Source organism: Littorina saxatilis, linkage group LG9, assembly GCF_037325665.1.
Source record: "Littorina saxatilis isolate snail1 linkage group LG9, US_GU_Lsax_2.0, whole genome shotgun sequence".
Taxonomy (NCBI): Eukaryota; Metazoa; Mollusca; class Gastropoda; order Littorinimorpha; family Littorinidae; genus Littorina; species Littorina saxatilis.
The window spans coordinates 55,229,541-55,243,856 of record NC_090253.1 but is presented as its reverse complement, the minus strand read 5'-3'; the positions used below and the strand labels follow the sequence as shown (position 1 = coordinate 55,243,856).

The 14,316-nt window shown below is 41.6% G+C and overlaps 1 protein-coding gene across 2 annotated transcripts in view; it reads right to left on the bottom strand.

Annotated features, from left to right (window-relative positions):
* Nucleotides 1-14,316, bottom strand: part of LOC138976515 (sodium-dependent noradrenaline transporter-like) — a 61,557-nt gene that overhangs the window by 27,519 nt on the left and 19,722 nt on the right. Inside the window, exons 1-2 of one of the 2 annotated variants that reach the window (XM_070349380.1) lie at nucleotides 3,025-3,485; nucleotides 1-202 (exon numbers count right to left, since the gene is read on the bottom strand). The exon at nucleotides 1-202 is cut by the window's left edge and continues 959 nt beyond it. The gene's annotated coding sequence lies outside the window, so the exon portion shown is untranslated. Of the gene's footprint in view, nucleotides 203-3,024; nucleotides 3,486-14,316 lie in introns of those variants that run through there. The other variant, XM_070349381.1, reaches the window with a different exon arrangement.

The window sequence follows — 14,316 nt, the reverse complement described above, 5'->3', positions numbered from 1 at the left end:
TGACACACGTGACTTTCGCGGGCGAAGAAGATGTGGCTGGAAAAACCATACGAAGACTTTTATATCACCCTGGAGGTCTGTTGGTAATCCAAATACGTCAGATGATTAGTTCCCGTGGATGATGACTTTTTTGCCATGCACGTAGATTTAGGGTAACGAGGCAGGCAGACTCATTTCCGAGATCTTGACCAAATCCGGAGATCTGGAACAAATCCGTAAAAGATGCATTAGTGAACGAGCATTTGGACTTATATTGAACAAATGTTGAACAGTCTGACAGGTCGGGCTTTCTTATTGTCTATTACAGATGTATTATTCGGAATTGAAAAATGTCAGGAATCAGTGTTAATTAACCATGTTTTATTGATAGCAAAAATGTGCATTAGCAAAGTTAAGAAAACTAAATCGCGTATTCCATTGGAAATTGTATTTCAACAAGAACTTGCGCTACGAAAGGTTTATCCCCATTGTCCTTAGTTAGATTGTTGTTGAATTAAAAAGCAATTTGATGGAAATGTAACCTGTAATGTAAAAGATTAAATTAAAATTTCATTGAAAAAAAAAAAAGAAAGACCAATGAAGAAGGATATATGCTCACCGCAAAACAAAAACAAACAAAAACAACAAAAAAACAAAGAGAAAAAAAAAGATAGTTTGAAGCAGCCTTGCATGCAACTGAGGTCAAAAACAAAACAAAAACAAAAAAAACGAGCATTTGGAAGATGAAAGACGGTCTGCAGCTTCTCTCTCTCGCTCTCTCAAATTTCAAAATAAATCATTATAGAAAATGTAACAAATTAATTACCCCAACTCCAAGAATTGACCTGTACAAGTCGAGTCTATCATATTCTGGAGCAATTATGTGGAACGCCATTCCAAATATAATTAAATTACGAATTCATGAAACATCATTCAAGGAATATTACATGCTGTTTCTTTTACAAAACTTATAAGAAATATTATCAAGCAGCTGGCAAAATATAACTGTACTCTCTGATTATATTGAAAAACATGATTATATATAATTCATGAAGGATTTTTTTATTTTTTTATACAAACACATATTTCTCTGTTATATATAAATTTTCAAGCATTGATGAAGAATCCTAATGCATCTTAAAATGTCTTATTGGTTGCTTGACATGTTAATTATGGTAAATATGTCATTTGTACTATAGTTAAACTTATCTTTTATTTCTTCTTGTTTGTTACCCCTCAATGGGCGAGGGCCGGATGAAAAAAAGCATGTATACATTGCTTATTCTGTCACCCTCGTAAAATAAATTTCAATTCAATTCAATTCAATTCTCTCTCTCTCTCTCTCTCTCTCTCTCTCTCTCTCTCTCTCTCTCTCTCTCTCTCTCTCTCTCTCTCTCTCTCTCTCTCTCTCTCTCTCTCTCTCTCTCTCTCTCTCTCTCTCTCTCTCTCTCTCTCTCTCTCTCTCTCTCTCTCTCTCTCTCTCTTTCTCTTTCTCTCTCTTTCTCTCTCTCTCTCTCGATTGCTTACAAAATAGCTGAAGACAAGTACGGTACACTTAACTTGTATATAAAGATTTTTTTAAACAAGAAAGGTAGGTTGTTGGAACGTTTCTTATTGACAAAAGAATAAATTCACAATAACAAACGTTCCAACAACCTACCTTTCTTGGGTTTTTTATTCTGAATTTTGGAACGTTGGCAGTCTCTTTGTTTTTAGATTTGTATATAAAGAGGTCGTGGCCAGAGAAGGTTAGTAAACTTATTGTACTTGTTCTTTGTGTAACCGAATGCCGAAACACTACGATCACCTCGGGAAGCGAAGTGCAATCAAACAGGATTGAAAATGTTTGGGGCTAATTTCTTAACCCTATAAAAACTGTTATGCAAACCCGAAGGTTTCCATGAACATACAGACAATCGGAAACCACCAGACCCCATCACAAACAGACTTCTACGTACAATCCACTGGTGTTGACTTTTAAAGGCCAACAACTCGGGTGCAGGGTCTGCTGTGAAAGGAGCGGTAGCCTCCCCTGTCACATTTGTGTCGTTGTTCTTCAAAACCCGAAACAGATAAAGATCTAATAATCCAAAACCAAACCACAAAGACGAGAAATGAAAAGAACGTTGGAACTAAACTTCAGTGAAGTCCAACATTCTAGTTCTTGCCTACCAATTACTGTCTGTCTGTGAGAATACGGTGTGCGTGGGTGTGTGCATGCGCGCGCGTGTGTTTGTGTGTGTGTGCATGCGCGCGCGTGTGTTTGTGTGTGTGTATGAGCGTGCGTGCGTGCATGCATGCGTGCGTGCGTGTGTATGTCTGTCTGTCTGTCTGTCTGTCTGTCTGTCTGTCTGTGTGTGTGAGTGTGTGTGTCTGTCTGTCTGTCTGTTTGTCTGTCTGTGTGTGAGAGAGCGTGCATGCGTGTGCGTGCGTGTGTGAAAGTGGTACAATCATTTGAATTATTTCACAGATCAAAAGCCTTACACCAATATAACATGCCAATATATTCACTTTAACATATTCTACACATTTTCTTTCTACTGAAAAAAAACCCGGCGCTGTTACTGTTGCACAGTGATACTCTCGACTTTGGGTTGTGCCACTCGAAGGAAAAGATCATATTAATTAATTAACAAAGCTAGCTTGAAACGCGGTGCTGTCGACTTAGCGTAAGTGGGTCACAATGAAGTGAATGCACACAAGTTAGAGAATTTTGAAGAAGAAGAAAGAGAAGGAGAAACTGGAATCAAATAGTCTGTGTGGTCACATAAATAATGATCTGACTTCGAAGGTGTCTCCGTTCCTGCAGCAAGGAAGCAAATTTTGACTTGTGTACTGGCCCCCAAAGTCTATGCAGTAAGTCTTGTTCGTTTTCTCTCTCGACGCTAAACTAAACGACAGCGAACCAACCATACACGTCCACATTTCGATACTCTTCCAAAAATATTGATGCCCGTTATTGACATGAACACTAGCGACTCCACCTGACCAAACCACTGACCAGACCAGACCTATCGAATCACACAGGACAGTGAAGTGACTTACCTGCCCTAGTAAAACGTCACACACGTGTCGAAAAATCCCGAACAGTTTATAATGGGCAGAATATACCTGCGCAGTGTCAGCGGCACAGACGACGCACGGCCTATTATTTATGCCGCGATAGGGATTATGACGAGTACTTGGCCTGTTTTCCTTTCATGCGGGCTGGGATAAGCTGCAGTGCGTCGTCGGTCCTGCTGAAGTTACATATGTGAGCGGAGCCCCTAAACATCACAGGCGAAACAGAGTGCTGCATACACCGTTTTCACTCATCAGGCCTGGCGATAAACTGAGAAACCTTCAAACGAACTGGTGCCTTTCACTTTCACCGAAACAAACAAGAACAATCACAAGTGTGTGAATACTGACACAAGGGGGAGAGCACGCAGAGACAAACTGCTTTATATTCATTATAGCGCCCCAGTCCTCAGCCAATAAATTCACCAACAAACCTGTTGGACTCCGAGCACCTCACCTACACTCACAGTCGTGTGTGAAAGCTTTTACTAGCGTCGAACGGGGGAGGGGTAACAGAGGGGTGATGGAGGAAGGAGAGGGGAGGGTGGGGAGGACTGGAGGGAGTTTGTGATTGGGGGGAAGGGGGGATACAGTGCGCACTCCGTCGCCGTAACTTCTTCCATGGCGTGTGTGGTGAGATAGAGGGGGGGCGGGGGGGGGGGGGGGGGTTTCAGGTGGTTGCTTCTATTGTCAACTTAACGGGATATATTTACTTTTTTGTGGGCTAGCGACGAATTCTCGGTGTCCGAACACCCCCGTGTGTACACGCAAGCACAAGACCAAGTGCGCACGGAAAAGATCCTGTAATCCATGTCAGAGTTCGGTGGGTTATAGAAACACGAAAATACCCAACATGCTTCCTCCGAAAGCGGCGTATGGCTGCCTAAATGGCGGGGTAAAAACGGTCATACACGTAAAAGCCGTGGGAGTTTCAGCCCATGAACAAACAAACAAACAAACAAACAAACAAACAAACAAACAAAACAAACAAACAAACAAACTCTACAACAACACTCATACAAACCCGAAGGAGTTTTTTTCAAAAAAAAACGTCTGTTGCACTTCTGGGGTTTTTTCACTGTCAACTTAACAGGAAACTTACTTTACGACTGTATGAGTAATGCGCTACAACCTTGCTTGGGTTGATCTTGACTCACTTTTTTTCAAGCACACTCCCTTCTCGTAAAATCAGTTCGGCTCAGAACTGGCCTGGCTTTTACAGGCATGAGACCAAGGGTAGGGCGGATGGTGGCGAGAGAGGTTAAGGGACGGGGAATGTTTACAGTGCCGTGTGCCGGGCTGTGAGCAGTGCCCACCAATGTTTAGCTCAGGCACCGTCGCGGCAGACGCGCCTTAGTTCTATGCGGGAAAATGCAGCGCGCTATTCTGGCCATCTGGCCAACTGTCGTCCTCATCTCTAAGGCAGACTGATACTAAGAGGTGTACGTTACACCCGCCTTCAGGCTCAGGCATTTTCAAACGCTCGACTCAAGACTATTTACATGGGATCCGGGTGCTCCCCGTGAGGTGGCTGGATTTTGTTCATGTGCATGTATTCATTTATTACACGCAACAAGTTTTAAGAAATAATTCACCACAAAACACACACACACACACACACACACACACACACACACACACACATTCACACTACACACACACACGCACACACACACTAACACACTAACACACACACTAACACACACAAACACACACACACACACACACACACACACACACACACACACACACACACACACATATATATACACGCAATCACACGTATACGTACAACAAACACCACCACCCTCGTCTCGATTCCTGGCCTACATGAAACATTTTTGTCAAACCTTGACTAAATGTAAAAAGATATTTAAAAGACATAAAATAATAGCAAGAAGAAGAAGAGACAGAGAGAGACACAGAGAGACAGAGAGACAGACAGAGACAGAGAGACAGAGAGAGAGAGACGCAGACGCAGATAATTTATTCAATAGGCCATAGCCCCTCATGAATGGGTGTGAACAAACGGTTCACGTTGCAAATAATATAACTCATCAGGTGCAGAAAAGGTACAACATAATCACATAATAGTCGCACAACACTACAGAATAAAACATATATTACACGGTCTTTAACTAAGAGGTTACAACATCTCTTAATTTCAAGGCTTTATACAAATACAGGGATACATTTCTGATAACAGTTTCTTGAGGTGAGGCCAGGAGCAGGCTAAGTCTAAAAGTGCTTGGGGTTTTATAATATTTAAATAGGATACATTTTCTCTTAATCTGTTTAAGTATGGACAACAAAATACAAAATGGACTTCATCTTCTTGCTTTTCTTTACAAAGAGGACACATCAACTGATCGGCATTATGTTTTTTAGAGAGAGACAGAGAGAGACAGAGAAAGAGAGAGTATTTTCTCGCGGGAAAATACGAAATATTCCCACATTCGTTTATGCAGGTCAGAAATTAGAAGTGGTTTTTGGCTACCAGTATTTAGGATTGAATATGAATTATAATAATAAATTCAATGTAGCCCAAAAATGTTTGTATGTAAAAGCCTCAAGGGCTATGTTTGGCCTTTTGAAAAAATGTAAGAAGGTAATATTACCCCTAGATATCCAGTCAGAATTGTTTGACAGGATGATTGTGCCAATTTTACTGTATGGATGTGAAGTATGGTGTCCTGGTATGCTAAATCGAGCTTCAAAGCTGCAATTAAGATTTTATAAAATTGTTTTGAAGTTGGGTAAGTCAACTCTCAGCAAAATGGTCTATGGTGAAACTGGACAGTACTCACTGGAAATTCTGGCGAAAAATAAAATGTTAAATGTTTGGTTTAAACTGTTGAATGTTAATTGCAGGTATAAGTTTTCCAGTATAGTATATGTAGAGGTTACATGCCGAGTCTCAGTGATTATCAAAAATAATGGTCGAAGTTAGCGGATCATGAAAAATGCGAGCTTTAGCGAGCTTTTTCATGACCGCGAACTGAGACCATTATTTTTTATAATCACTGAGACGAGGTGTGTAACCTCTTTATTCCTCCTTTCTTTAGTTATTCAAAGAAAAGAGGAGGTTTTTTTGCGAAAGTTTGATCGAATCCTATTCACTCAACCAGTCAACCTGCGCAGGCGATCGATTAATGCGCGGTTGTATAGTTCCGTGCAAATCATTCCATTCTGTTAACACATCTTGTCAGTTTTCCTATTTTGGACTAAAATCAAGTACACAGATATGCTGTTATTCTGCTGTGGCGGCAAAGGCAGATATTGTGTGTTCTGTGTATGTTTTGGTATCGCTTAGGATAATGTTCTTTCGTCAAATGGGACTAGCAGACGAACTTTTGCACCCGTGTTCCAACGTTAAAAACTGTATGAAGTTCAGTTTTCTGGGGAAAATAGTGTATGAAACCGCTTTATGTTGTTTAAATTGATGAGATGTGTGCATTTGGTTGCGTGTGATCTGTTTATTAAATGAAATATTGTTGAAAACTGACCGTCGGATTGCAGTCTGTTGTCGAAGAAACTGAGTGAAAAGAAGGGGAACTACTCTTGTCGCTAGACAAAGTATGAGTTACTTGCTTGGGAAATTGCTTCTGATGAACGTTTGAGCACGGCAAATCTAGATTCAGAAAACAACCGAACTCATGGATTTTATATGGAGATTCATGTGTCCAGGCCTGTAGTTGTTAATTTAAATGCGGTATGTTTGTATTGTTTGCTCCAGAGATGTATACGTCGTACATTAGAGCGTTCGGAACTTTTCAGTCGCAAAAAGTAGTACCGAAACAGAACAACTTCTCAACCCATTGCACTATCGAGGATTCAGGCTGTTGCTGGGTCGTTATTTGTTTGGTTGCTGGGTCATTATCGAAAAATAACTACCCCTACAAGTTTACAGAGGTAAAGAAGCAGAGGGGGGAATAACGTTTTTTTTATATCGCCAGTATGAAGAGAATATTTATAAATCACCTTATTTGAATTGTATAGAAACAACGCTAAATAACCTTGGCCTAAGTGGAAGTGGAAGCTGAGTTGTTCTAGCCACTGGTTCAAACTAAAAACATTACAGTGTTTGAAAGAACAATATGTACAGATCTGGTTTTCTTATTTAAATTCTAGTGAGATGTTTTATAACTATCGGCTTTACAAACAGACGTTTATGTTCGAAAAGTATTTGAAAGTACTCCCACACAATTTGGGAATTATATTTTTGCGCTTTAGAACGCTAAACCACAAGTTACCAATTCAGACAGGAAGGTTTATAAATATAATACAGAAGGAACGAGTGTGTACAAAGTGCAATAATGGCGATATTGGTGATAAATTCCATTATGTGTTTAACTGCAGTTTCTTTAACGAATTTAGAAAAAAATGTATCCCACTCAAGTATCGAAAAAATCCAAATGTAATAAAAATTTCAACTTTTATTTTCAACAACAAATAAAAAAAAGTATTGTTAAATTTAATTCACTTGATAAAAGGTATTTCAAAAGAATTTTAAACAGGTGTTGATAGGGGGGGAAAAAAAGCACAAAACAAGAAAATAATTATGATTTAGACAGCAGATTGTCGTTTTTTTATTTTTTATTTTTTATCCACACTAAATGTTATGCCATATAATTATAACGAGAATGATTATTTTGGAGATTTGATTTCCACATTGTAAAACAAGTTATTTGATATTTTATTTTTACAACGGAGCGAGTTTGTGTGTATGTACTGATGGATCAACCTGCATTCCTCTCTTTATTGTTCTTGTATTTTTTTTTTCATGTACCCCCATGGGGTTCCCTGAAAATAACATTTGACTTGACTTGAGAGAGAGCCAGACAGAGAGATACAGACAGACAGAGACAGACAGACAGACAGGCAAAAGGGAAGCTGCAGAGTGAGTTTGTGTGTGTGTGTGTGTGGGCGTTGAGCGTTTCGCTCCAAAACTCATAAGGTTTCAGCATCTCCGTTTATACATGGCACAAAGCACAGTTGCCGTTTCTTCATCCCCTCTCATTTCTGCTTTTTAAGATCTGTTCGGTAAAACAAAACCCGTGAAGACGCATAAGTTCACAAAAGGCGAATTACCTTATTAGGGAAAAAGACAGATGATGCTGAAAGCGACAAACAACCTTACTCGCCTCCGCTTAACCTTTTTGATGTGATGTCACAACATGTTGGAAAAGTGATACATTTCACAATTCGCCGCATACTAAAGAAGAAACGGTTTCTTTGTCACCATTAGTGCAAAGACTATAGAGGAAGTGTTAGTTTGGCACGTTGTGATGGACTAGCTGTGTTTGTCAGTGGGAGGACAATCGTGGTACATACATCTTAAAGAGATGATTCTTTCTTTCTTTATTTGGTGTTTAACGTCGTTTTCAACCATTCAAGGTTATATCGCGACGGGGAAAGGGGGGAGATGGGGTAGGGGAAAGGGGGGAGATGGGATAGAGCCACTTGTTAATTGTTTCTTGTTCACAAAAGCACTAATCAAAAAATTGCTCCAGGGGCTTGCAACGTAGTACAATATATGACCTTACTGGGAGAATGCAAGTTTCTAGTACAAAGGACTGCTTGACTAAAATCTTTACAAACATTGACTATATTCTATACAAGAAACACTTAACAAGGGTAAAAGGAGAAACAGAACCGTTAGTCGCCTCTTACGACATGCTGGGTAGCATCGGGTAAATTCTTTCTCGTCCCAACCAATATGGGACTCCCCCTAACCCGCGGGGGGTAAAGAGATGATTAAACAGGTGTATAAAACTAGTGTCAATAAGTGTCTTCCGCACATAGAGAGATGGGGGTGGGGTATCCTTGGCGGATGATGACATTATTCAGTTTTACTGCAGTAAAAAAAAGTTTTACTAGTTTTACTGCAGTAAAACTGAATATAGCTATTCTGATGAACACGTGGGGGAATTCGGGGGCTGTGATTGGATGGTCTCTTCCGATCATCAAAGCATAATGCTACAGAAGTCGGCCATTTTTCTCAATATCCAAAAGGATATTGTCAATAACAAAGACGGCATTGTTCCGGTTTACCCACCTGTACCACACGATGTTTCACTGATCGACAACAGCATACACTGACAACTTGAAATTTTTCTCGGGGATGTTTTTCAGCTTTACAAATGTCGATAGCATACCCTTTTCTGCTAACTTCCCGATGAAACAGGACTAAACCTATTATTTTCTGTCCCTAAACACCACAAAATGCCCAAAGTCGAAAGATGTAGCACAAACAGGGGAATACAACGGAACAGCCGTTTTTGAGTGCCTGTGAGCTTAGTTCACAGTTGCCGACTGACACAAATTTTCGCATTCGGCTTTTCTTATCTCGTAACTCCACACTAAATACCCCACTTCCCCTCTGAAGTATTGATGTACAACCCATGGCACTAACATTCATGTAGTCGTTTATAACTGAGGTTGAAAAATTCGCTTCATGACGAGACAAGTATAAATGCCATTCACCCAAACTGGAAACGTCGCTGCCGTCTGCTCGCTTTGTACAGATTAGCTGTTCTCTTTTCCTCCCCTTGTTGCATCCTAGTTCTTCAGTTGTTTCTAGTTTTCCGTTGATGTGTTTTGGTCTTCTTCATAAGTAGTCTTGTTCAAAATTTAAAAAAACTCAAACTTCTTTTTGTTGTATACGAATGAACTAATAAAAAGCTGTTTAACAGCTGTGTTGTCAAATCGAGTTTGTTTCCAAAGTCAGTGTGGCGCCTGCGCAAAACTAATGCGCATAAGAAACGGCGTCTGCTATCAAAACCTGAGATCAACGCATCGACGCAAAAACTGTCATTTTGTAAGTTTGGAACAACAAATAAAGGTCAGAACAGCTATATAATCGCTATTGTATTTTCAGCGTAGCAATAGGGTCCGATATTTAGACTCGAACAAGTATAATGCGACTCGTCTTCGACTCGTCGGCATTATACTTGTCTCGTCTAAATATCGGACCCTATTGCTACGCTGAAAACACAATAGCTGTTAATAATGTCATCATCCGCCTCAACAGGCGGTTTTACTGCAGTTAAATTTTTTTACTGCAGTAAAACTAAAATGAAGATTACTGCAGTAAAACACGAACCCAGATAGTGGGGGGGGGGGGGGGGGATTGCGAGACAGACAGACAGACAAAAAGACGAAAACAGAGAGACAATCATACAACAGCTAGACACAGACAGACAGGCAAGGACCAGGGCCGGACTAGGCGAAGAGGAGGGGGGGGGGGGGGGTTGCCAGTGGTGGCCCAGGGGGATGTCCCCCCTGGCGGCAGGGGCGGATCAGTTCATTTTATGACTGTTTTTTTTCAAAAGTATATTGTGAAGATATGGGTGTGAAGGCGCGAAGCGCCGAGCCGACGGCGCGAAGCCCCTAGCTTGCTAGGGGGGTCCGGGGGCATGCAAAATGGTGCAATCTGGTGCATTCTGAGGATGATCATTACCAGTTTCAGGCAGCAGATTTTGTCACTGATTAATACCCCAAAAATTGAAACTCAATGTAAAATAAAGAAATGCATACCTCATTCAATATTTTTATTTTTTGGCTGGGGGGGTCCGGAAACCCTAGAACCCCCCCCCCCCCCCCCCCCCCTTTGTACCTTTGTACGAAGCTGACGGGTAGGTCATATTCTGAGATAGGAAAATGGTCGCTCCTTGCATGAAACGGCATAAAATAAGCAATAATAAAAAAAAATTAAATAAGTAAGGTACATGTTCAGGCTAGGGGGGGGGGTTGCGCAACCCCCATAACCCCCCCGGTAGTCCGGCCCTGCAGGACAAACAGACACACAGACAGAAATACAGAGCCAGACAAGCAGACAGACGTGCCAGCAAGCAGACAAGCAGAGACGCAGACTGACAGACAGATGGACGGAGACAGAGACCGCGGGAACGGGCGCAGTGGCGTGGTGGTAAGACATCGGCCTCCTAATCGGGAGGTCGGGAGGTCGAATCCCGGTCGCTGCAGCCTGGTGGGTTAAGAGTGGAGATTTTTCCGATCTCCCAGGTCAACTTATGTGCAGACCTGCTGGTGACTTAACCCCCTTCGTGTGTACTCGCACGCACAAGACAAAGTGCGCACGGAAAAGATCCTGTAATCCATGTCAGAGTTCGGTGGGTTATAGAAACACAAAAATACCCAGCATGCCTCCCCCGAAATCGGGGTATGCTGCCTGAATGGCGGGGTAAAAACGGTCATACACGTAAAAATCCACTCGTGCTAAAATCATGAGTGAACGTTTGAGTCTAAGCCCATGAACGAAGAAGAAGAAGAAGAAGAGACCGCGAGAGACAATGCAAAGACTAAAATGCAGATGAAAGCCTGTACGTTTCTTTTCAAGCAGACTGGAATACATTCTGTCCTGAGTAGGCTACATCATGATTAGAATGTAGATCATATACCTGTGATTCTGTTAATAAACAAGGGAAGACACCTTTTGGTTTTTGAGTCGAAGAATTATGCTACAGTCGCTGATTTTAATTCGAGGATAAATTACATTGAACGTCTAAAATGCATAGTGAACACTGGCGTGGTTTTTTTTCCAATACTTCTGAGATGAATAAACGACTTGTCGCAATCCACTGCAATTATTTGAAGTAAAAATTAAAACAAAAATGAAAATAAAATGCCAGTAATTAATGGTAGGTCAGTTGGTAGAGCACTATAGACTTGTGATCTACAGGTCACGGGTTTCAAGCCCCCACCAAAACAAGAATATTTGCACCTTAGAACTACAGCGACCAAACAAAATGTTAAAAAGATCAGGGGATAAAATGCTGGAAAATGCTTATCGAGAACTTTCGTCTCAGTGAAGAAAAATAATTAAAAAAACGTGACCCCCAAAAACACGCTGAAGTCTAATATCTGAAACGGCAAGAGGGTGTATCGCTTTAACTTTGCTGCCGTGGCCAAGGGCAGTGGAAAAAGTTGTTGAACTGAACTTCAGAAATACTGCCACGCCCAAAAAATGCATCTCGTTTTCTTTTACGGTCTGATTTTGGGGAACATTTCGTTTTGAATTTCAGTGGAGTAAAAAGAATAGCATTCATGCGTAAACGACGTGCCCTTTCAACGGATTCGTTGCTCCGTCTTCGTTTCCGTTCCTGCCAAGGTTTTATTTTTCTTCAACTGTTTTGCTTCATTTGTTTTCCTTGTCAAGAAGTTTTGTCTTTTGTGATCTGTGTCTGGGGGTGGGGCGGGAGTGGGGGGGGGGGGGGTTCGCGTGTGTGTGTGTTTGTGTGTGTTGTGTGTGTGTGTTTGTGGTGTGTGTGTGTTTGTGTGTGTGTGTGTGTGTGTGTGTGCGTGTGTGTGTGTGTGTGTGTTTGTGTGTGTTTGTGTGTGTGTGTTTGTGTGTGTTTGTGTGTGTTTGTGTGTGTGTGTGTGCGTGTGTGTTTGTGTGTGTTGTGTGTGTGTGTGTGTGTGTGTTTGTGTGTGTGTGGTGTGTGTGTTGTGTGTGTTGTGTGTGTGTGGTGTGTTTGTGTGTGTGTTGTGTGTGTGTGTGTGTGTGTGTGGGTGTACGAGTGTGTATGTGTGTTTGTGTGTGTGTGTGCGTGTGTCTGTGTGTGTGTGTGTGTGTGTGCGCGCACGGGCGTTTCTTTATTTGTCTTCTCCCATTTCTCCCCTGTCTTAATCGGTTTTTTGTTGTTGTAAGTTTTAACAAAAGTAAATTCAATATACAAGACATGCAACAATTAACAGTATGCAACGAAGACACATACTCAAGCAAAAAAAGCGTATATTACGTCTTGTCGTCTTCGTCTTCGTTCTATTCATCCTCATCTTCCTCCTCCTCCTCCTCCTCCTCCTCCTCCCTTTTGTTCTCCTTCTTAGTCGTATTGTGTGTATATTTAACCGAATTTTTCTTTGTTTTTATTTTTTTATCTGTCTGACTTTTTTTGCCTTGCAGGAAAAGGCGTCTTATGCCAGTCATCCGGAGCGGAAACTGGTGAAGAAGTCACGAGAGACGAAAAGAGAAACTATGTCAGCTTAATTAAGTCGATCTGTGTCATGTCGGAAACTGTAGAAACGAAACTTGAGCGAAGAGTAACATAGACGCACAGATCTCTAGGTAGAGAGAGAGAGAGAGAGAGAGAGAGAGAGAGAGAGAGAGAGAGAGAGAGAGAGAGAGAGAGAGAGAGAGAGAGAGAGTGGAGAAAGAGAGGGAATGAGAGAGGAGAGAGAGAGAGGAGGGAGAGATAGGGAGAAAGAGAGAGAGGGAGAGATAGGGAGAGAGAGAGGGGGGGGTAGACGGAGAGGGAGAGGAAGAGAGAGAGAGAGGGGGAGGGAGAGAGAGATAATGAGAGAGAAGGAGAGAGAGAGAGAGAGAAAGAGAGAGAGAAAGAGAGAGGGAGAGAGAGGAAGAGAGAGAGGGAGAGAGAGAGAGGGAGAGAGAAGGAGAGAGAGAGAGAGAGAGAGAGAGAGAGAGAGAGAGAGAGAGAGAGAGAGAGAGAGAGAGAGAACTCAGACCTCAGAACTCGGAACTCAGAACTTTATACCTAAAAAGAATGTTAAAGGTTTTAGGCTTAGCCTAATCTTCCAACCTGTCTTTTTAACATGAACAGAGAATAATTGTAAACGTAAGCAAAAGACTGCACCCACACACACACACACACACACACACACACACACGCACGCACACACACACACACACACGCACAAACACACACACACACATACACACACATTCACTGCACAAACACAAAACACCCATACACGTTAATGTAAATATATATTTATAAAGAGAGAGAAAGAAAGAGAGAAAGAAAGAGAGAGAGAGAGAGAGAGAGGAAGAGAAAGAAAGAGAGACAGCGAGAGAGAAAGAAAGAGAGAGAGAGCGAGAGAGAGAGAGAGAGAGAGAGAGAGAGAGAGAGAAAATTGGACAGGACGCTAATTATAAGAGATTTAAGTAAATGATATTAGGAAAACGCCTCCTTATAACTGACACCAAAACGTGGAACATGGGTGGAAGAATTGTTTGAAAATCGTCGCAACTCTCGGAAAATGCAGGTATGGGTTTTGTTTTGATTTGCTCCCTGTGTTTTCTGTGATGTAGTCGGGGTTGGGTTTTTTTCGGCGTGTGTGAAAGGTATGGCCCTCCCCGTGAAAACACTCCGTCTCACTGTCACACAGAGCAGGAAAAGCAGTGAAAGGGTCTCGCCCCATACTTGTTAGATTTGTCTCTCGCCGCAAGCGAAGTGATGTGATGAAAAACAAGAAAACCCTCAAAGACAAACCGGAGTACAAGAATGTCTTCATCAA